Source organism: Leuciscus leuciscus, assembly GCF_965113295.1.
Source record: "Leuciscus leuciscus genome assembly, chromosome: 12".
Classification (NCBI taxonomy): domain Eukaryota; kingdom Metazoa; phylum Chordata; class Actinopteri; order Cypriniformes; family Leuciscidae; genus Leuciscus; species Leuciscus leuciscus.
Window position 1 is genome coordinate 32,637,680 of NC_138736.1, and position 22,494 is coordinate 32,660,173.

General features: G+C 38.7%; 1 protein-coding gene across 3 annotated transcripts in view; it reads left to right on the forward strand.

Moving 5' to 3' along the window:
- Window positions 1–22,494, forward strand: part of pvrl2l (PVR cell adhesion molecule related 2 like) — a 145,774-nt gene that overhangs the window by 42,104 nt on the left and 81,176 nt on the right. The gene's annotated exons all lie outside the window — the stretch shown is intronic.

Sequence of the window (22,494 nt, forward strand, 5' to 3'; positions counted from 1 at the left end):
TTTTAGCCACTTGCGTTTGTTTTTAATGCGAAAGGAACATGACGTAAGTAAAGGCCCCCTTAGAAGCCAGTCTAATTCTACAGGACTTCGTTAAGGCCAATTAGTTGGCTAGTTGTTCAGGCTAACTAATTAGTTCATTTTTGAAAATCCCAGTTTTGAACATCCCTACTTTTTTCTCTCTCTCTTCTTGTCTGTTTCTCCATCTCTCCGTTGGCACTCTCTGCTCTGTTGGCACAAAGATGAACGCTCTTGTCGCCAGATGTGACTGTGAATGAGCAGCTGTTGCTCCGTCACCCAGCTGCCTCTTCTCTCGCTGTCGCCTTGACGACAGTGACTCTTATCACCACAACAAATGTTCCTGGAAAACAAGGGGCGTGACCGAGATTGCAGCTTTTTTCCCCCGTATCCCTTCAGCGTCCTCTTCTCTTGATGTGTCGACGCACTTGTATGCGTTGGCCTTTGATCAGTTCTTCTTTTTTAGCCGGTGTTATTTTTCAAAGCGGAGAAGGGCGACCTTTCTTCCGGGGAAGCACATATTGGCGGCATATTGTTAAAGCCCTGTTCTAACAAACCCGGGCAAGCTTGTTAGAAGCCCATCAGGACATGGACTTGGTTGCATAAAGATGTGTTTGCAGTGGGGTTGCAATAGACACCGCAAAGGGCATCATATCAGGGCGCTGATCCGCATCTGCCCCGTCTGATCAAAGTAACTGTGAGCTAATGAGTGAGAACGATCTGCAAACAGCCATCTGACTCCAAAAAGATGATAGTTGAATGTTAAAGGCTGTGGCTCTTTAACGTTGTGTTCTGAGGTCATGGAAAACGGGGGGGATTTCAAGGGTGGTGGTGCAGAGTAATCTTGGCTTAGGACGTTTAGATGTATTGTGATTGATTTGAGGGGCATAACATCTGTGAGAGAGATATGTGTCTATGTGTGTGTGAAGAGGATTAGCGTCTGAAAAGCTGAATGAAGGGCTTACACACAGGGAAAGGAGGTGTGATGTGACGGCCATCTACATTTGAGACAAGATCTTGACCAAAAATGTATGTATCTCTTGATGGAAATAATTGTGATGTTATTTCCATCAAAAGGTGCATACATTTTTAGTCAAGATCTTGCATTACAAAGATTCAACACAAAGTGCACACATCCAATGGGTAAAAATCTCAATGAGGTTGCTCAACCACAATAAATTGCAAAAAGTTTGATGAAGAGACATTAGGCTCGTCGCCTGTGGTGAAAACATGAAATACATATTTTTCAATTTTTGGAGCTGTGGTGTGCCAATTTTCTCTTCCTTTTTGCAAGATCTTTTATTGACAATGCAAGTATAAAGCTCTCTGTAAAGTCTTCTCCAGCACATCCCAAAGACTTTCAATGAATTTAACTCAGAGGTGCCAATTCATGTGTGAAAATTATTCTTTATGCTCCCTCCCAACCATTCTTTCACGATTTGAGCCTGATGAATCTTGATATTGTCATCCTGGAATATGGCCATGATGTGTTTTCCTACATGATTGTTTATGAAATGAAAAGCTACGCACTCCATCAGTTAGGGTTAGAAGAACTGTTACATATAGCATGCAATCTCTGTAAAAAATGTTGCTGCAATTAGCTATACAACAACTTATAATTTGTAGAAATAACTTAAATATCCAACTAAACTGAAGTTAACTGAACTTAATATTTTAAGTCAAGCACGAACACATACTTTTTTAAGTTGAAACAACACATGCAATCTCTATATAAATATGGATATCGAATTAAAAATATATATTTTAACTCTAATACCTTAAAGTCCTGTAAGAAACATGATGTAAATTAATTTGTCAGAAAGTGTGGGAACCCTTAAGGTATCACACAGGACAGGATGATTAACAAACAATGGTATCAGATGTGCCTTTTTGTCTTCGTATCTCGGTTTGTCATCTTTCAGGAACAGCCCAGGATGTTTTGCTCCAGATGAACTGTAGCCAGCTGGACCTTGACCCCTCAGGACGTTTTGTCGCTTGGCACATCTCAATGTAATCTATCTCAGGTTAACCCAGATGGTGTTCATGGCCTGGGATCAAATGATTGGGTATTGCTTTTGGTGAAGGACGTGCACGGATGTGATTGACAGCCAGATAAGCCAATAGGGTAATCTTATTAGATGGAGGTAACGTCCTTCATGCTACATGATGTGCAAGCAGCCACCCAAGGTAAAGCCGATGTTATGTAATTGGTTTCCAGCTTTCCACAGCTCTTGTTATATATATATATATATATTTATTTATTTATTTATTTATTTATTTTGCATAAATTGAGTCGTAGATCCTTGAAATCCCAGGATCAGTGTGGCGGTAGACATGGAATTAAGCGCACGAGAGATAGAGAGACCAATACCACGCTCTAAACCGAACCAGAGATTGGGCGCTTTTAATCAGAGCACAGCTCGCTATGGGGAAAATGCGACAAGCAACCTAATTTAGAGCTCCAAATCCCAAAGCCATCAGTGTGTGTGTGTGTGTGTGTGTGTGCGGGTTTGCCTATGCATGGAAACTAACACCAGCGAATGAAAACACCTGACGTTTAGCCCAGATAAGCTGTAGCAGGGTGGTTGTTCTGCCTCGTTCAATTCCAAATACCATGTTATGATTAAAAGGCTTGATATAGAAATCCGCAGCCTTGCTGAGTGTGAGCTTTTCCCTCTAAAATGATTCAAAGGAAACTTGCCTTCTGTGAAGGCCATGGATGCTATGATCTGTTTGTCCGCAGGTGCACCTCTGCCTAGTCTCGTATTGAGTTTTTTTTTATTTATTTTTTTTATTGGAAAGTTCAGAAAGGCAATAGAGAATTGAAAGTCCTTTGCTGGGTTTGGAACAATCATACTTTGTGTATGTGTCTGCTTCAGATAGCATGTCCTTTAGGAGTGTTGATAAGGTACTGCGTTTCTCCAACAAGTTCTTTGGTGACACTTTACAATAAGGTTCAATTCATTAATATTAGTTAATGCTTAAGCTTTCATGAACTAACGATAAACAACCATCTTTGTTGGTTAATGTCAGCATAGGCGCCGGAAAAGGTTGAGCACCCAAGTTTTAATACAACATTCTTTGTAACAATCAAAAAAATCGATTGAGATTCAGGAAGCTCTCTGATTGGTGGATCTTGCATCGGATTCTTGTGGGTAGTAATTATATCATTATATTTAGCATTACAATAACCTGAAACAAAAAGCTTGTACTTTCCGTTTTTTTTTTTTTTTTGCACGATGATAAATTGCATTTTAAGTAATTAACTGCAAAATCATCAGGTATATCAGCGAGAGCGACTTGTGGCAACACTCATGGAAAAATGGCTTTTGTTTGGTTGGTAATGTATTTACAGTCTGTGATTTTTCTCTTCACGAGAAACAAATAACTTTTGTGTGATGAATTCATCAAGTGCACGGCACCATAGCATGGAGAGAAAGACCGTACTCTTGAAAAACTAACACCAAGTATGATTAATTATTGAGAAATGAGCATGGTAAAATGGTGAAAATCAAAATGAGAATCAATTATAATTGAGAAAATCGATATTTTTAACTCAACACTATTATACTGTAGGCTGTATAATGGATTCTCTAGAACTTGTTGCTTCATTGTATTGTGTCTGGTTAGCTGAAATGCATTTGGTGTTTTACATTTTTTTACGTCCTCCTTACTTATCTAAGCGGGCTAATCTCGACCATAATAAGCTGCAATGGTGACCAGACTTAAAGTCAAAAGTCTGGCTACGCCGTTCCTTGATTCCTCATTGAGTATTGGAAACATGCTCCGTCTCTTCCACGGTTACTGAATGGAAAGCGTGTCTCTGTAAAAAAGCCTTCAATGTCAGAGCGTCCTGATTACTTGCGCTAGTGTCTATTGTAATCCCTCCCGTTTCGTCTGCTCACTTGTTAACCTCCATTATTCTCGGGTGCATACTCACTGAAGTGTGCTCCGCAACAACCCGCTCTCATTTAGGGGGCTAATCACCCGGGATGGGAGCGTGGCGCTTTACCACAGTGGAAGCTCATAAACGTACTGTGGGAATTTCCTATAAATATGAACACTGAGAGGAGCTGCCAGCTGCCGTCGCCTCCCAAAGTTGGTTTTTGCCATGCTGTCTCCTACCAGAGATCAGCGCTAACAGTTAGCTCAGAGGCTACACTCCGGCTATAATGTGATTTAGGGCTTTTCGGTAATGTGATGAATGCTGAACATTGCATGTCGACAGTAGCTCTCGGGGGAATGTGTGCTCGTATCTAAGTTTGTGCAAGTGGCTCGCTGGGGCTCCATTATGGGGTGGTCTTGACAATTTTGGCCCACTCATGGGAACATGTCTTACTGTAGCACACACAGGTGTCCGTTAATTGATTCCAGCGCACGGCCGACGCACGGCCACTTGAGTCACACGCAGATGATCACACTTCATCCGAGAGCTCCAGCGCGCCTTGAATAATCTGCACGCATGCACACTCACTCGCCCCCATTACGCCCACGTCTTTTTAAACATACCGAATCAGTCACGTTTACATCCACGCCTGTGACCCTCTCATATTTGCTGTGGTGAGGTTTTCTATTATGCAGTTTTTTCGTAATGCGATTAACCTTTGATTCAGTGGGAGAAAGTCCCAGAAGACCGCATTGCTAATCCTTAACATATGAGTTTTGCTCCCCCTCCCCCGATTTCATTCTCCCTGTGTAAAGGAAAAGTTCACATAAAAAGCATTTTTCACTCTCATGACTTTTTTCTTGTGAGGGGAAAAAAATAAGATTTTTTTTTTTAAGTATATCCTGATCTCTTTTTTTTATATAATGAAAGTGAATGGGAACTAGGGCTGTCAGACTTCAAAATGAGTAAGAAGAATCATAAAAGTGGTTCATATGATTTATATTCTTAAGTCATGTGATACGTTTGAGAGGAACATACAAATTTTGTGAGTCCAGCTCGTGAAACAAAAGTTTTTTCTTTTGTCTTTTTTAAAATAATAATTTGATCCAGTTCACAAAACTAATCTGAATGATTCATTCAGTGATTGAACGGATTCGGTTCTGGAGTTCAACTCACTGACTTAATGAATTGTTCATCTATCTATCTATATCTGTCTATTTTAGTAGTTTTATATCGGCTATTACACTAATGAATACATTTTCATTTTTGGCTGTTAATCCTTTAAGCAAATTACTTCTCACTTCCCTAGTCTGAATCTGCTAGGGAATTCTGGGAAATGCAGTCAATCAGAATGGGATTTGGAGGCGAACGCACTGGTCTGGGGAATTTGCAGTTGGCACGCTGTAATTATGGTGGCGGCGGCTTTTCTTTGTGGCCCTGACGTGTGGTAATATGGGAAAATCAATGCCTCGCTCCCGCTGTGGAGGGAATACTTTTGTCCAAACATGCACACTCGCACATGCACACATTAGACGCAGTCGGGCCCCACAAAAGCGCAGCGCCTCTCATTCTCCCTCGCTGCGTTTGTTTGGCTTGTTTACATGCTTGTAAGGTAATTGTACACTGTCGTCCCTTTTAGACAGAGCGGCGGGCAAACAACTTCACTAGTCCTGAATCAATTCTAACAAAGTGATCAGACCTGTGCCGGGCTAATGAGGAGAGAGAATTGATGACGGCGAGTAAATATGCTGTAACAATCCCCGTCTCTTTCCGTTTCTTTAAGTGCTCTCTCCTCCCCTCCGCTCTCACCCTTATTCTCCGTGTTCAGTGTTAAGTGTACAACCGAAGGAAAGAGAACTGCCTCTAATGGCACTCAAATAAGCCTGGGTGTCCAGCGCCTCGAGGCCCCTGGTGATTCGGCATCCAGCTGGCGGAATAATGGAGGAAGTGCAGCGTTCACGTACGTGTGCCCACCTGCAGACTGTTTATATCGCTTTCTCTCATTTCTTTGTTCTCATTTTTCTCTTTATCATGCAGATGAGCTGTTTTTTCCCTTCACTTATCCCCACAATCAAACCTACGTTTTTAGAAATGCACCTACACTCTTAAAAATAAAGATTCTGTATTGGCATCCATTGTTCCATGAAGAACCTTCAAGATCCATGGAAACTTTCCATTGCACAAATGGTTCTTTATAGTGGAAAAAGGTTCTTTAGGTTAGATATTATTCAAATGTTTTTCACCAAAAAGCTGTTCTGTTAAGAGTTTCACTGTTAAACGAAAATGGTTCTTCTATCGCATCACTGCGAAAACCTCATTTTGAACCTTTATTTTTAAGAGTGTCTATTCTTGCCAATATCAATGAGCTGGTATTTTCATGATTTATAAATCTACACTATATAAATCAGTAATATAATATGCTACAAGGGAAGCTTGGCTTCATACTGCATGAAAGATGGAGAAATCATGCATAATTAGTTTATTATGCCTAACAAAGTATCATTTGTAGAGGTTGTTCAAACTTTTTTTTCCAAGTAATTTACTTTACCGGCTCATTTCTATGCATGAATGCTTACAGCTTGGGATCTGCTATCGTTATGTGCTTACAGCCACTCAATCTAACATGCGCTCTTAAGGGAAAAGAGCTCTTCAGAGCGTCCTGCTTCTATGGATAGTGCTCTTAAAGGGTTAAAGACCCCGTGAAATCTAATTTTGAGTTTTTCTGGCTTTTTGTGCGTGTCTGATAGCGCCAAAGTCATTTTAATGCTAGTATTACCCTAAAAGGGAACTAAATTTACATTGAATAAAAAAAATAAAAAATCTCTTCCAGAAAAATGGAGTGAAATAGAAATAATAATGCAAACTCACTTTCATGCTTGGTATTCTCACAAATCACTATATCCAATGTGGTAATGATATATTGTGCAGCTCTAATCCTTTTGAATAAATACTTTATCTCATTCTCAGCTCTTCTTCTTTCTTCCCCTTTTCCCCTGGCATGCTCTCTTCCCCTCATTCGCAGTTTTCTCTCCTCCACCTGTTCACCTTTTGCAGATTGGCTCTCCCCCTCTCCCCCTCACCTCTGCATCAGTGTTCTCTCACTCACTCCCCGTTTTCTCATTTCACCTGCATTTTTATTCTTTTATTATCTTTCCCTTCTGCTCTCATGCCTTGCAATTCCTCCACCCCAGCTCCGATCTCTCTGTTCCACCTCTTTCACCTCATTCTTTAGCTCTCTTGTCATCTCCTGCTGCTCCCCTCTCTCTCTCTCTCTCTCTCTCTCTCTCTCTCTTTTCAGTCTCTTTCCTCCCTACACCCTACATCATTTCATTGCCAGCTGTTCTTTATCTGTCTGTCTTTCCATCTCCTTCTTGCTCTTCTCAGCGCCCATTTACAAGTCTTTTGCTTTCTTGGCCTCTCCATCTCCTAATGGCAGAAATGGCATGAACATGTCCTTGCCGGTTCCAAAATTAAATGCTTTCCCACCGACCAATTCACTACCTTATTTCATTATTTAATCATTTAAATAATTCAGATATATTTGATTCTAGTTATAAGTGTATTTTCTTTAGTGGATTTATCTAGTAGATTTTAATTGTGCACATCTCTTACATCAGAGCCAGTCTTAAACCATGTAGCATCTTGCAGTTCCACTTCTAAATAGAGTTAGCCAGCCAACTGGCAACCACAGTTTATTTGGCAAATGTCCATTTTTACTCTTAGTCGGCATTTGGCAGATATCTATTTTGGATCCTATAAATAAAAGAAAAGTTATATTGCTTGAAGAATCTTAATGATCCTTAAAACAGGCGTCATTGTCTTCTCTAATTCTGCTCTATAATTTCTCCTCCTCTTTCCCTCCCGGCTCATCAGTTTCTCCTCCTCCTCCTCCTCGGGTCAGGTGCTGGCAGCATAAATGTTGCCTGTCAATAATTTAATAAGAGAGGAGTGCGTGTCTCCCCCTCTTTCAAACAGTTGCATCAATAATACATGGCTTACATGTAGAATAGGTTTGTACAGCTAGCCTCTTCGTATTGTGTGGAAAACAGCCTTGAGAATTTGTGAAATAAGCAGAAGAATGCATATACACTCATGGTAAAAAAAAAATCAGTGCATGAGGGTTATGTGAAATAATTCATGTGGCGTGAGTGTAAAGAACGCAAAAAGGCAGGAGGGCTTTTTGTCTCCATTTCAGGCGCTCTCACTTGGGGATGAAGAAATGGGTCCCTGCCGCACATGTGCACAAACACAGACACACACACACACACACACATATGAACACCATCTCCTGGGGAAAAAAGATGGGGCCACGACTGCTGTTGCTGCCGTTTCGTTGTCCTCGGGGAGGATGGCGAAATGCATGCCTATCTCACACATACACGCGCAAAACAGCCATAATCTAGTGCACCACAGACACTTCCAGTAGGCATACCCATAACCTCGGTCACGTAACAAAGCTCGCACTTTAAATTATTCACCCAAATAAATGCACAATGCGGGAAAGACAATTTGCGTGAAGTGACCTGTAACGGTTTATAGAAAATAAATACAATATTCCTTAAAGTACTGTAAACACATGCTTGTGTGTTCATAATCCAGTGTCAATACAATAAGAAAACCTATAAGCTGAGCATTTGAAGGCAGCACACGAAGGCTATTCCTTTGCCTTCTAGGATTCCATATATTTGCCAAAACTGAATTCCCTGCAATTCCCTGCAAAAAAACATATCTTAAAGGGATAGTTCACCCAAAAATAAAAAAATCGGTCAATTACTCACCCTCAAATCCTTCCACACCCGTAAGATTTGCGTTTATCTTCAGAACACAAATTAAGATATTTTTGATGAAATCCGAGAGCTTTCAGTCCCTCCATTGGGAGCAACGCAGTTTACACGTTCAAGGTCCAGAACGATAAGAAAGTCTTTCATGTGAATCCAATGGTTTAACCTCAATTTCATGAAGCGAGCAAGTGCTTTGTTTGCACACAAAAAAAACAACATAATTTACCACTTTATTTACAAAAATATTGACCTGCAATACAGTAGGGGGAGCACCACGTGTTGTGTTGACTCAAGACCAGAAGTTGTTCCATGAACACGCATTGGATAATTTTTTTTGTAAATATAGAGGTACATTTTTTTGTTTGTTTGTTTTTTTGCAAACAAAGCACTCGCGTAGCTTCATGAAATTGAGGTTAAACCACTGGAGTCACATGGATTACTTTAATGATGTCTTTACTATCGTTCTCACCTTGAATGTGTAAATTGCTCCCAATGGAGGGACTGAAAGCTCTTGGATTTCTTGTGTTCCGAAGATGAACGAAAGTCTTAAGGGTGTGGAATGACATGAGGGTGAGTAATTAATGACAGAATTTTCATTTTTGGGTGAACTAACCCTTTAAACTGCCCTGAGATGGTTTATTGGTTTTGGTTAATAACCAAATTATTGGTTACTATTATTAGTAAATTAACTAAAAGGATTAATCGATTAATCAGAACAATTGCTAGATTAATCGTTAGATTAATCGGAAAACAAAATCGATAGATTAATCAATTGAAAAAATAATCTATAGTTCCAGCCGTACTATATTTGTGTGCTATATGAGTTGTTTTAATTTTTTGTTTGTTTTCACTTAAAGTATTGCAGTGTTAGCTTAGAAAAATGCTGCTATCAAACTCTTTAGAGTGCATTAGTGCCTATCTACTTTTCTGTGGCATTGGTTTTTTAAAGTATTTTCCCATTTATTTTTCCCATAGAGATTTTTTCGTTTAAGAGTTACAAGCCATGCATCAAACCAACCAGCTATGACGTGAATTGCACCATTACAAACATTATGAAATTAGACAAAATGACAAAAGTACAAGACTGTGTAGAGTTTCATTGAGTAGAAGACTGTGTAACGCATGTAATTGAGAGAAAGAACTACAATCCCATGAAGCCCTGCAAATTACATACTAGAATTACAAAAACTATTGTTTTAAAGATGTTGATTGTGTATATGAGACTATACGGAGACTGACTTTGCTTGTTTGGATTTTCTGATTGGAGATTTCTTAATCATGGGTAATGTAGTTTTTCACCAGGAAATCTGCTGTTAATGTAATTTCACGCAATAGCGGAAATACCCTAAGAATGAGATTCCGACTTGTAAAAAGCGTTCACATCCTCGTACAACTTTAAAAATACAACTTGTAAAGAATTTTCGGATAGCTCCGACCGTTGAAGATTCATTTTGCCGTTGATAGTGTTAGGAAGGTAGTCACTTATGAATGTCGTTCCCTAAGTAGGCAGTGGGCGGCTAGGCGACTAACTAGGGTTTAGAACCAAACTGAAGTGTACAAAAACAGAATCAGCTGCGTTTCAGTGGAGGAGGAGATGAGAGTGGCCAGGAAACCACGTTCCACTTAGTCGCATGGAAACCTAATGGCACACTTCCTGTTTTAGAGAAAAGGGCTATCTTAGCAGTCCGAGGATGAAAGGTGAAAATCTAACAAAAGATAAAAGAATGAACCATAAAGTGAAATGAAAGTGAAGTGGAAGTGAAAAGAATCAAAAAATTGAGATGCGGAAAGGAGATGCAGGTAGACAGGCATGAATAGAGGAACTATAGAGATGAAAGAGGGAGAAATATGGAGGGATGGTTGAGAGGAAGTCGCAAGGTGACCTTGAAAAAAAGGGATGGGAGGGAGGGAAAATAAAGATGCAGGAGATGTTATCAAGAAGGAGAAAAGATCTGCTTGATGTCTAAGAGGGAACACACAGCTTTAGGCGGTGTGTGCTCACTCCGAGCTAGTGTTTTATGTCTGGATGAGGGTGTGTCCCCTGGCGTACGTTTGACAGGGGGTGTGTGAGTGAGAGACACAGAAACAGAGTGGGTTTATAGAGGATAGAAGATTACTAGGTAGTGAGAGACAGCAGAGGGAGGGCGAGCCGGCGATGGCATAAAGCGCCATAGATGGAATTTGTTTCACGATTTCACATTCAACAGAATGAGAACTTCAGAGCTGTAAAGGATGGTCGAAATGAAGAGAATAAAAAGAAAAGTACCAGAGAGGGACGGAAACGTATAAAGAGAGGTGAGCCGGGCCACCTTTACATAATTCCTCTCTGTGGCCAGTTTGCTCCAATCACAAAATCAGCAGAGCTAATGGATTCAGTGAGCTGGAGGTGTGTGTGCGATGATCAGCACACACACACACATTCAAGGTCTTCTTTATTATGGCATGGATACCATCGTCGTGCCTGCAGGGAACGCAGAGGTCATTCGGTTCACGAGTGGGTACGCGTATGTTTTCACACCCGGATTATTACAAGCTCTACTCACTACTTTCCCATCACTGCCTGCCTTCAAACTCCAGCGCCTCCCTTTCTTCACCTCATGCCCTATTCCCCTCTGCTTCCACAGTGACCTTTTACACCTCCAGGCCATTTGGAGATTCAAGTTTTGAACTCACCTTACCATTGGAAAATAACTTGCGTCGCATACAGCACGCAGAGACAGTATAGGTTCCCATTATTATTTTGCGTTTCCTTCCTAAAGAACTGTACTTATTCATATAAAGGCCATAGGATTGGTTGAAACATTGTTAGGAACCTTTTAAATCAATCAGGTTACATCTTTTGTAATTATTACTCAGTGAAACTGCTGTTACAGCTCATCGGTGGCTCTTTATTTATGCAAGAGTATACGTCCTCATTTGGCCTTTAGCTTTTGTACACTTGTTTATTTTATGCAGTGTAAAAATAAATGCATTTTTAATGAGTTTAAATGCTATTTTATAGCATACAATTATTTTAAATGTGGAGGCTCTAATGTGAACTATAAAAAATGAAGTGCTTGAGTGCAGTTTAGAGCCACACAGTTTTGCTAATGGTTTGTGTTATTTGTACACTATAAATTCTTCCACTTACATTTTGTTACAGATATGATGAAATATTAGAATTAGAATATTAGAAATTTTAAGGTTAATTATTTAATTAATGAATTACTTAATTATTTAATATTTTTGTTTATTTTGTGTTAATGTGTCGATATGGCAGGGTTAGACTTTCAATGACACCTGCAGCGTGAATGTTGCATCACGCTATTTTTTTAAAATAAATTGCTACTTTTATTCAACAATAGAAAATACTTTTATTCAACAATCCGTTAAACTGGTCAAAAGTGACAGTAAAGGCATTTGCAAAGTTCTGTTAAATGCTGTTCTTTTGAACTTTTCATCCAAAGAATCCTGAAAAACTGTAAAACATTTTCGATTTAAGCAGCATTGATAATCAACATTGATAATAAGAAATGTTTCTTGAGCATATTAGAATGATTTCTCAAAGATCATGTGACACTGAAGACTGGAGTAATATATAGGCTATTACAATAGTAAACATCTATTTTAATAATATTTCACAATATTACTGTTTTGACTCTATTTTTATTTAGGCAGCCTTGGTGAGCATAAGATACTTTAAAAACATTCAAAAATCTTACCGACACCAAGTTTCTGAACAGTCGTTTACATTGTAGAGAATCTGTTTGCCCTCATCAATGATTTATTTATTCCACAAGTGAAGAAAGGCCAGTTTCAGGGGGAGTTATTGAGGTAGAGCTAGTTGTATTGGTCATTAATCATGTTTTTCAAAAGTACTTGGTGTAAAACTTTTTAATGAGGAGAAAATTACAGTGTGTCCCTTTAAAGTCCCCCTGTAGTCAATAATTTTATCCCTTAAGTTAAAACTAATCATTGATCACCAAATTGACATAGTCTACTCTACACCCTTGCCTCATTTAGTAGGCTCTACACCGTTTTATCTCACACCAGCTCAGAGATCCACACCTTGATGATCACACGTTGAACTGATTGGTTACAATGTAGTTTGTGAAGTCAGAGACACCACAAACCGCGTTTTAAAGACTGACTGTCTTTGGTTCATTGCAGTTTTAAAGAGAAAATACTCCACAGTGGTGTTGAGTTATGAATTTGCACATGGTTTGTCTTAAAGCATTTTTTTTTTAAACACCACACAGACATAAAAACAACATTAAAGCTTGATTTTCACATCAGTGGGACTTTTAAGGAATGTCTTATTTGACTGGAGTCATTATAATAACTGAGAGACTTCATCCGAGATTCAAACTCATAACGGTCACTCGGGCGGCGGGAAGAAACACATTCCTGTGAGATTCTAAAAGCGCGTGCTGCGTGCCCTCATGTCGCACTCTCACTGTGCTAATTATTTTCCATTCTCACTCCGTGGTTCAACGCCTCCGTTAGCGTCTTTGAGGCTTTTACACATACACGCGCGGAACGGGCTCAAGAGCTAACGAGTTCTAGAAATACTTCACCGTTCACGAATCACGATTGACCTTGTGGAAGGCCAGACCCTCAGAAATCGGCGCGTCCATGTCTCGCGCGCACGGTAGGAGAGTTGAGCCTAGCTGAGAGGAATGTAGATCAAGCTGCTGATAATGTGAAGATATTTCATTACACAGCAGACTGAACAGTCAATCCCTGAATGGCAGGCTTTAATTTTTTTAGATGTCTAGGGAATTCAGTGGTTTTGACATCAACAACCGATAAAGAGAGCTTTCTGGCCTAGGCCTATATTTTACAGTTTTTAAAGCCCTATTCGGACGGGATTAACTTTACAAGGGGAGATGGAGTAATGTAATTTTACCACAGGACGTCTGTGATATTAATGGACTAGCAGAAGTGGGAGGGGTAACTCGATTTTCGCAGCACCTTCCTGAAATCATGTATGTATTGCTTCCTGATTTCACGTGCGCAAACACATATAACCTAAATATATATATAAAACAGTTAGGCCTATGTCCGGTCGAACGATGTATTAATTAACTTCGGATTGGATTGTGTTAGTAATAGGCACTTACCTAATGCTAAAATATGTTTCGTGCCTCTAACCAGTGCTTTCGATCTTCTTTCTGATCTGAATGGAGTTTTGCCACAGACTTGTCCCAGTGTCTAGAACGCAACTGAAGGCTTTTTCAAGCGTATCTATACTTGAAAACCCGTGGGAAACTACTTTTGAACACGAAATGACGGAATATTTACAGCGGGTCTATTCGCACGGGATTAGTATTAGCTGAGGTAATTTTTCCGGACCTTTTTTTACTGAAGGTAAAAGTCGCCGTAATCTTTACTGACATTGTCTGTAATGATTACTGAGATGGCACATTCGGACGGGACTAAAATCACTGAGAAGCTCTGGTAATTATTACTTTACCCCATCTCCATGTTAAACTAGTCTTGTCCGAATAGGGCTTAAGCCTGTTGTATTTTGCAATTTGTTATTTGCATAAAAAGGTTTTGTTGACACACACACACACACACACACACACACACACACACACACACACACACACACACACACACACACACACACACACACACACACACACACACACACTATATATATATATATATATATATTAATCACGTATTAAAGGTGAACTAAGTAACTTTTTTACCTTAACTGAACAGCTTCGGAGTCATTGGAATAGTTATATGACTTTTTTCGGGTTGAATGGTGGTCGTCTCGCACCCCCCAAGCGCCTGTGAGCCGAAAAACCACCCTTGCAACTTTGAGCCGGCGAGTCGCCGGCCACAGCATCAGGAAGTATCGCGTGATATCAGGTCTCGCGATGTAACGAACTGCTTTACGGCAAAAAAATCTGCTAAAATGCTGTCATTATTGCGCTCCCTCACGCTGTTCGAACCCGAATGAAGAAGACATTTTAAAGAATGTCCCATCTGCTTTGATGTCGTTGATCTTCTAGCCTCTGGTATCTGAGAGTCGCCAACGAGTTTTTCGACTGTGTTGTCAAATATCTATTCCGAAGCTGTAGGGGGAGCTCTATAGAGAAACCTGCGAGCAAAAAGCGAGAATACAGCGAAGAAATTCCCGAAACTGCATAGCCCTGCTTTAATAATAATAATAATAATGAGTATTGTTATTTAACAAATAACATACGTTTATTTTTGTTGTCCTTTCTATGTATGATTGTATGGCTTATGCAATTTGTGATTTGCTTAAACAACACACAAGAGTATGTATATGTAGCCTATATATTATATATATAGCCTACACACATTTTTACATTTTACATTTATTTTTTATTGATAAATGTTTATTGACATGAAAGTTACAAAACAACATTTAGGTATATGTATTCACAACTTATTAATATATGAATAATAATGAATATCATATTATTTAACAAATAACATTTTTGGAGGTTTTCCTTGAGTATATACAGCACGAATATGTGGTTTGGTAAATGCCTTTTCCCCCTTAAATGTGGTTCGTTTGTGCATCATGTGACTTCTTTAGAAAGACAAGGACGTCTGGGAGAGAAAAGAAATTGAGGCTTAGTGCAAGTAGAAAAAAAATTTGATAATGAAAGAAGTATTTGAAAACAGGCTGAACAGACAAGTTCTTGAATGTGTATTATGGCCTTGTCAGTTAAATTATTTCTGTTGTCAATGACATTTTTTTTTCCAAGAAAGTATTGCTCAAAATATGGTGTGAAATGCGGCATACTGAAAAAGACAATCCAATTATTGTTTAGTTGGCTAAAACCTCCATTAAATTGGTGTGGTGTTTTCAAATGGGAAAAGGAATACTTGACTTTCTTCTGGGGAACACACAAGGAGACATTTTGAAGACTTCAATGGATAAGGATGCAAAAACACCATAAAAGCATCGTGTACAGTAGTAGCCAACACTACTCATACACTATCCACATTGTTTTTTTTTAATTTTTCACATGAAAGTGCTAGGCCTCCAGTGTCAGCTGCTTCCAGTTATTTTAGCTGTACAAAATTGTCTGTTATGCTGTTTAATGCTTGTGTTTGGCAAACTGGTAGTTGTTTTCATATTATTTTAATTCTTTATACTAATCATAAACACACTGGTTTTTAGTGTCAATAGCTTTTACCATTCACTTAATTTTTAGTAGTTTACCTTTAGTGGCAATATGAATCGAAAGTCTCGCACATTCACAGGAAATTACTTGCTTGTTGCTTCCATGATGAAAAATAAGGTTGATGAGAACCCAAGTGTTCAGAAGTCATGTGATAACTTTGTGAGAGGGACGGATATTAGAAATGTATTTGATTAGTCACTGACAAATCTTCCCCTGCTGTGAGCTTTTAAACTCTGTGTCTGGATTGAATTAGTGAACTTGAAGTGGATTTGTCTGATTCATAGCTTTCACAGTGATTTTCTGAACAGAATCAATCAATTCATGAGTCAAAAATCAGAGTCAAAAACAGGGCCGGCGCAACACCCTGACTATCCTGCTCACTCAGTCAAGATGAATGTGAAAATGGATTTTAATGATGAAATGGAATAGACTGTTTAGAAAAAAAATCACATTTACCATAAGCTTTCTAGCATTAAAGGGTTTGTTCACCCCAAAATTAAAATTCTGTCAGTAATTACTCACCCTCATGTTGTTCCAACCCCAGAAGACTTTCGTTCATCTTCGGAACACAAATGACGATATTTTTGATGAAATCTGAGAGCTGTCTCACTCCTTTATAGGCTGCTAGGTAATCGATATCTGCCATCCCAGAAAAGTTTGTAAAAACATTGTTAAAATAGTCCAAGTGACTACAGTGGCTCAACCTTAAGTTTATCAAGTGACGAGAATACTTTTTGTACGCAAAACCCTCCAAAAATAACTACTTTATTCAACTATTCATTTTCTTCCGTGTGGGCCTCTGAGGGAGTTCACGAGAGCGCCACGCGAGAGAACTGAGAAGATGACGCAGATGGGTCTCGATGTAGTGTTTAAAACGGTTCTAAAGTGTGCATTTCCTGGATGTCCGAATCGTGAGAAACCAACGAGAAAACATAAAAGTGCCGTACCAATGCCGCAAAATGAATGGCTTACCTTTCACACTTTCCCATCAAATGATCGTAAGCGTCATCTTCTCAGTTCTCGCGCATGCGTCGTGGCGCTCTAGTGAACTCACGTCAGAGGCCCACACGGAAGAAAATGAATAGTTGAATAAAGTCGTTATTTTTGCACACAAAAAGTACTAACTAAAGATCTAACACTTTATTATTAGGCTACTATAGCAACATTTTAGTTAAGAGGACAGTTCACCCAAAAATGAACCCATTTACTCTGCTGAACACAAAAGAAGATATTTTGAAACATGTTTGTAACCAAACAGTTGATGGACCTTATTGACGAAAAAAATATATAATATGGAAGTCAATGGGGCCATTCAACTGTTTGGTTACAAACATTCTTCAAAATATCTTCTTTTGTGTTCAGCAGAAGAAAGAAATTCATACAGGTTTGGAACTTGAGGGTGAGTAAATGATGACAGAAATAAAAATTTTGGGTGAGCTATTCATTTAAGGCCAGTCTGTTTAACAAAGTCACATTTTGATTGGCACATTTGACACAAACTTCCCGCTTCATTGATATCGATGAGTCGAATTTTCGAAAATGTTGGCCTAGGCAATTTTCCTTTTTATCTAGGATATTGCTCAGTAGCTTCTAGTCTAATAGTTGTAGTAGCGACAGGTTTGTTTGGGCCACATATGCTTTTCTAGCGGGGAAACTTTGCGTTACATCATCGACCCCTTTCGTTTCTTCGGACTCTTCAGAGCCTCACTGGCGCCAGCTCTGGTCAAAAAAAATGATTTGATACACACTGGACGTTGCTACCCTTTTGTGAATTCATGAACAGTCCTACTATATTTCAAAGCTATTGAATGGCTTCAGAAAACTTGAAATATAATGCATGAGTCATATGGACATTTTAATGATTATTTTTGCTTTTTGAAGTTTCAATAACATATTGGTTGCTTTTTTATGGTGCAGTTACAATTTAAGATTGATCAAATCCTCCACGGAGGAAAGAAAGTTGTACGGAATGGTTTTAGGGCGAGTAAATAGTGACAAAGACTGGGGGAACGAATCCTTTAAAGTTACACCTAAATATATACCTATAATTAAACATTTATGCTAGTTAGTGTGCAAATAGGTAACGCCCTAGGGCAGAGTCATCCCTGTGGTGCGTATGTATGAATATATTAATGACTCTGAGGTGAATTTCACGCGTTATTTAACATAAGCACCGATGAGCTTTGCATTGAGTTCATAAAGCAAGCTTATGTGCTTTTTGTAAATTGCTTCTGCCCCTTAAATGTGTTTGTGTTTTATTGAAGAGCCTGTTGCGGCCCTGCTTTGGTTCGTTTGTCATCCTTAAGTAAAGCGTATCAGCAGTGCACAGACACCCCGACTGTTTCAGAGGTATTAAAACCAGTGCAAATAGTAGATCAGTACAGGAATATGAACAGAAACACTTGAACACAAAGGGAGGGAGTGAAGCATGCTGGGTATGCATGCAAATGAGACAGATATTTGATCCATGTTGGTTCTTTACTTTATTGTTCTCATTTTTCCCTTCTTTTTGAACCCATGGCGTTCTTTCATTGACCCTATGAAAAACGAATGACTAAAACATCGTACAACTACATTCCACCCGATGACTCATTTGTTGATGTGTATGGAGGAAGAGGGAGAGAGGGAAATAGAGTTATGAGCCAAAGATAGAAGGAAACAAAAGAGGAGCGGAGCCGAGCGAGAGAGAGGTAAAGGGAGCGAGGTGAGTGAGTAAATGCTTTGTGTTTCTGTTTCTTATACCACAGAGCTGGTCTGACAGGCCATTGTGTACCTTCAGGGGGAATTCTGCTACATTGAGTCACACGCAGCTCCTCGCATAATGAAAACACACACTTCTTGACGTGAGAGCCCTGGATACGGACATGCACTGAGCGCACTGTGATATGTGCATGCCTTCGCATACATCCTCGTATGAATGGCATGTTAATTGGAACTTAAGTGTAAATACCCAGAACAAATGCAATAGTCAAAGATTATTTGTCAAATACAAATAGCGATGCAGCAGCAGTTCTTGTAATGAGAATGACAAGTTTTGATGAAAATGAATGAATATAAAATCAGTAGTACATAAAAAAGCTAAAGGAAAATTGGCTTCTATGACAGAAGATATTATTTAATATTGTCTTATGATATAATTTTTTCCCCTGAAAATTCCATATAAATCTTTATAATGTCTGTATATAGAAACTGTCAAGAGACATAAATTGTGTTGAACAACTATACAAAAACATTTACATACACTACCAAAGCAGTTCAGATGTTTGGGATCAGTAAGATTTTTTAAATATTTTTGAACGAAAGTCTCTTATGCTCAAAAATACAGTAAAAATAGTAATATTGTGAAATATTGTTACAACAAAAAAATATACACATCCTTAAAATAAAGGTTCCAAAAGTTTTTTGTGTTTTGTTTTTTTGGCAGCAATGCCACCGAAAAAACATTTTTGGCTCCCCAAAGAATCTTTCCGTCATCAGCTCTTAAAAGAACCATTTTAATAATATAAAGAACCTTTTTCCACTATAAAGAACTGTTTGTTCAATTGAAAGGTTCCATGGATGTTAAAGGTTCTTCATTGACCCATAGATGCCAGTACAGAAGCTTCTTTTTTTTTCATTACTCCAGTCTTCAGTGTCACATGATCCTCCAGAAATCATTCTAATATGCTGATTTTCTACTCAAGAAACATTTATTATTATTTTAAAAATGTCTTTGATGAACAAAGTTTACATTTATTTGAAATGAAAATTATTTGCAGCAATATAAATGTGCAGTGCATTGTCGTATGTACCATGGCCTGAAACATAATCTACACAAGTATATGCGTGCACCTACTTTTAGTCATGCAAGCACGATTTTGTGCATTGTGCGTTCTTCAAATGTGGCACTGCATTGCATTCTCAGCCTTTCCACAAGGGGTGCTATAGTGAACATTAACAAACACTGTTTTATGGCTGTTTTTCTGCATGGTTGTCTTTGTGTTAAGTTTGTAACTGGTCTAATATGCGTTCTTGCATTATTGTGACAGATATAAACATCATTAGAATGCTTAATGGTGCGTATATGGAATTTCGTTCAAGTGTCTGTGCCATTAAACCACATTTATTCGATGCTATTCAGGTAAATCAGCTAGATAAACATGGCAATGTAACTAACTTAAAGCTGTTCAGCAAGATTTTCTTCAAACTGTTGCACTGCAATGGCAGTTCTCGACTTGAAAGGAAACACTGACCATATAGACGAAGACAGTTTTTGCTGATGGATGCTTTAGCACCCCTTGTGGCGTATTTGCAATATAAATTGTGTTTTGACACAATCATGGATGAAATCAAGCTTAAGTCATTGAGCCTAAGGGTTTTTAATACAGACACATTACAGTACAGTACAAGTATTTGGCATCGTCTGTAAGTGTGTCGTATACCTTTCAGTCAGTGTTAGGTAACAGATCTGATTTATGAGAGGTTTGCGAACCTGAGGTCATATCGATTTAATGCCTTTGTGGAACATAAACCGAGTTGGATCTTTTCAATGTGGCGAAGGGGTTATAGCATAAGAGGAGAATGCTTTTGCATTTGAAAGTGTGCGTTTCTATGACAGAATCAAGCTTGTGTTTATGTATCATTTTATGTGGCCGCAACCCTGTTTTTGATATTTATTTAATCCTCTCAGATCCATGCAATCTGAGGTCTGTCTTTAGAGTGTTTGAGTGTGCTGATGTTTCTGTAGATTGTCAAATGCAGCTGCTTGTGAATGTGTGTGTGTGTTTGTGAGCACTCAGCCATTCCTTATTCCATCAGTATATATGGAGCAGCTCTCATGCTGTTCGCTGGCCTTTGACTCCTAGAGCTCTGAGCTGGAGGTCTCTCGCTTCTGTCTCCACAGGAGCTCGCTGGAGTCGGCGGACTACCCGAGTCAAAACACGGGTTGTTTATTTTAACCTGCCTTTGTGTACGGCTGGGTGAGAAAACGTGAAAGCAAAGAGAAAGCGAGTGAGTTTTGAAAAAGTTGAACTTTGCGATCCTCCATAAGTGAATGCTGTGCCGACACAAAGATCACCGTCTGGCATCATGGCCACCGGGTCAAAATGTTCAAATGCAGAAGGAAAGCAATTTTAAAAGTGCTATGGCTAGGACTGCAATGCAGTGTCAGTTTACCATCAGTGTGATGCAGACTGCAGAACAACTCATATCGGGTTATAGAATCACAGGTTTGTTTTTATTGCACTATAAATGTGCAATAATTTTCTTTTATAGGCTTTAGCCTCCCACTATAAAGTTTTGATCACTTGACTGTTATGTTGAAGGGCAAAATTGTTTTAAAAGCAGCATAAACGTCATTTTAATGATGATTTTTAATTATTTGCGCACTTAATTACTTACAAGTCAAGTGTGTAATGTAATTTTCAGTTTGCAGAATCCATCTGTTATTTGCTGAGAGAGATGTGTTAGTCGGTGATGCTGAGAAAGTTAAGACTGATTATATTGCGCACAAGCAAAAAAACAATTAAAATTAATATGAGGCCTTTGAACATATAATTAAGATCTAAATTGTTTCCCCCCACCAAAAAATTTGAAAGATTGCTATGGGTGTATATATATAAAGTAAAAACTTTAAAGTGAGCCTGGATCAAACAACCTTTACTTTATTAACTCTTTCCCTGCCATTGATGGAATTTTCTGTCATTTATGACACAATACTTCTCAGCCATTGACAGAATTTTCTGTCATTTATGACACAATACTTCTCAGCCATTGACAGAATTTTCTGTCATTTATGACACAACACTTCTCCGCCATTGACGGAATATTCTGTCATTTATGACACAACGCTTTTCCAGCATTTACGGAATATTATGTCATTTATGACACAACACTTCTCCGCCATTGACGGAATATTCTGTCATTTATGATGACACAACGCTTTTCCACCATTTACAGAATATTATGTCATTTATGACACAACACTTCTCCGCCATTGATGGAATTTTATGTAATTTATGACACACCGCTTTCCCACCATTTACGGAATATTACGACATTTATGACACAACACTTCACCGCCATTGATGGAATCTTCTGTAATTTATGACACAATGCTTTTCCACCATTTACGGAATATTACGTCATTTATGACACAACGCTTCTCCGCCATTGATGGAATCTTCTGTAATTTATGACACAATGCTTTTCCACCATTTACGGAATATTACGCCATTTATGATACAATGGGCGCTATTACGCATCTTCTGAAAGAGTACAGAATCTCCCGATCAAAACACAGGCGAAGAAGCAGAAACAAGCAATAGAAGCTTTGCTTGCACACATGTCAGCTAACGCGATCATCAAACATTAAACGACATATAAATCAAAATTGCCTTGCGTTACCGAATGAAATGTCGACACAGGACGAGGTATAGGACTGAAGCTTTGGCGGTGCTTATGGAAGTGACCTACTTCATCTGTGTGTTGATAATGATTCTAAATCTGATCCAGGCGTAGTCTTTGACAACAATGCTTTTTTTTATGAAACATACCCATATTCAAGTGTTGATAAAAAAAGAATGCATGAAGCTAGGATAAAATGATTTGTTTAAAGCAGAGGCTCTGTTTGGCTTTTGATTTATATTGCATGTTCTGACTGACAACTTTTTAAAAA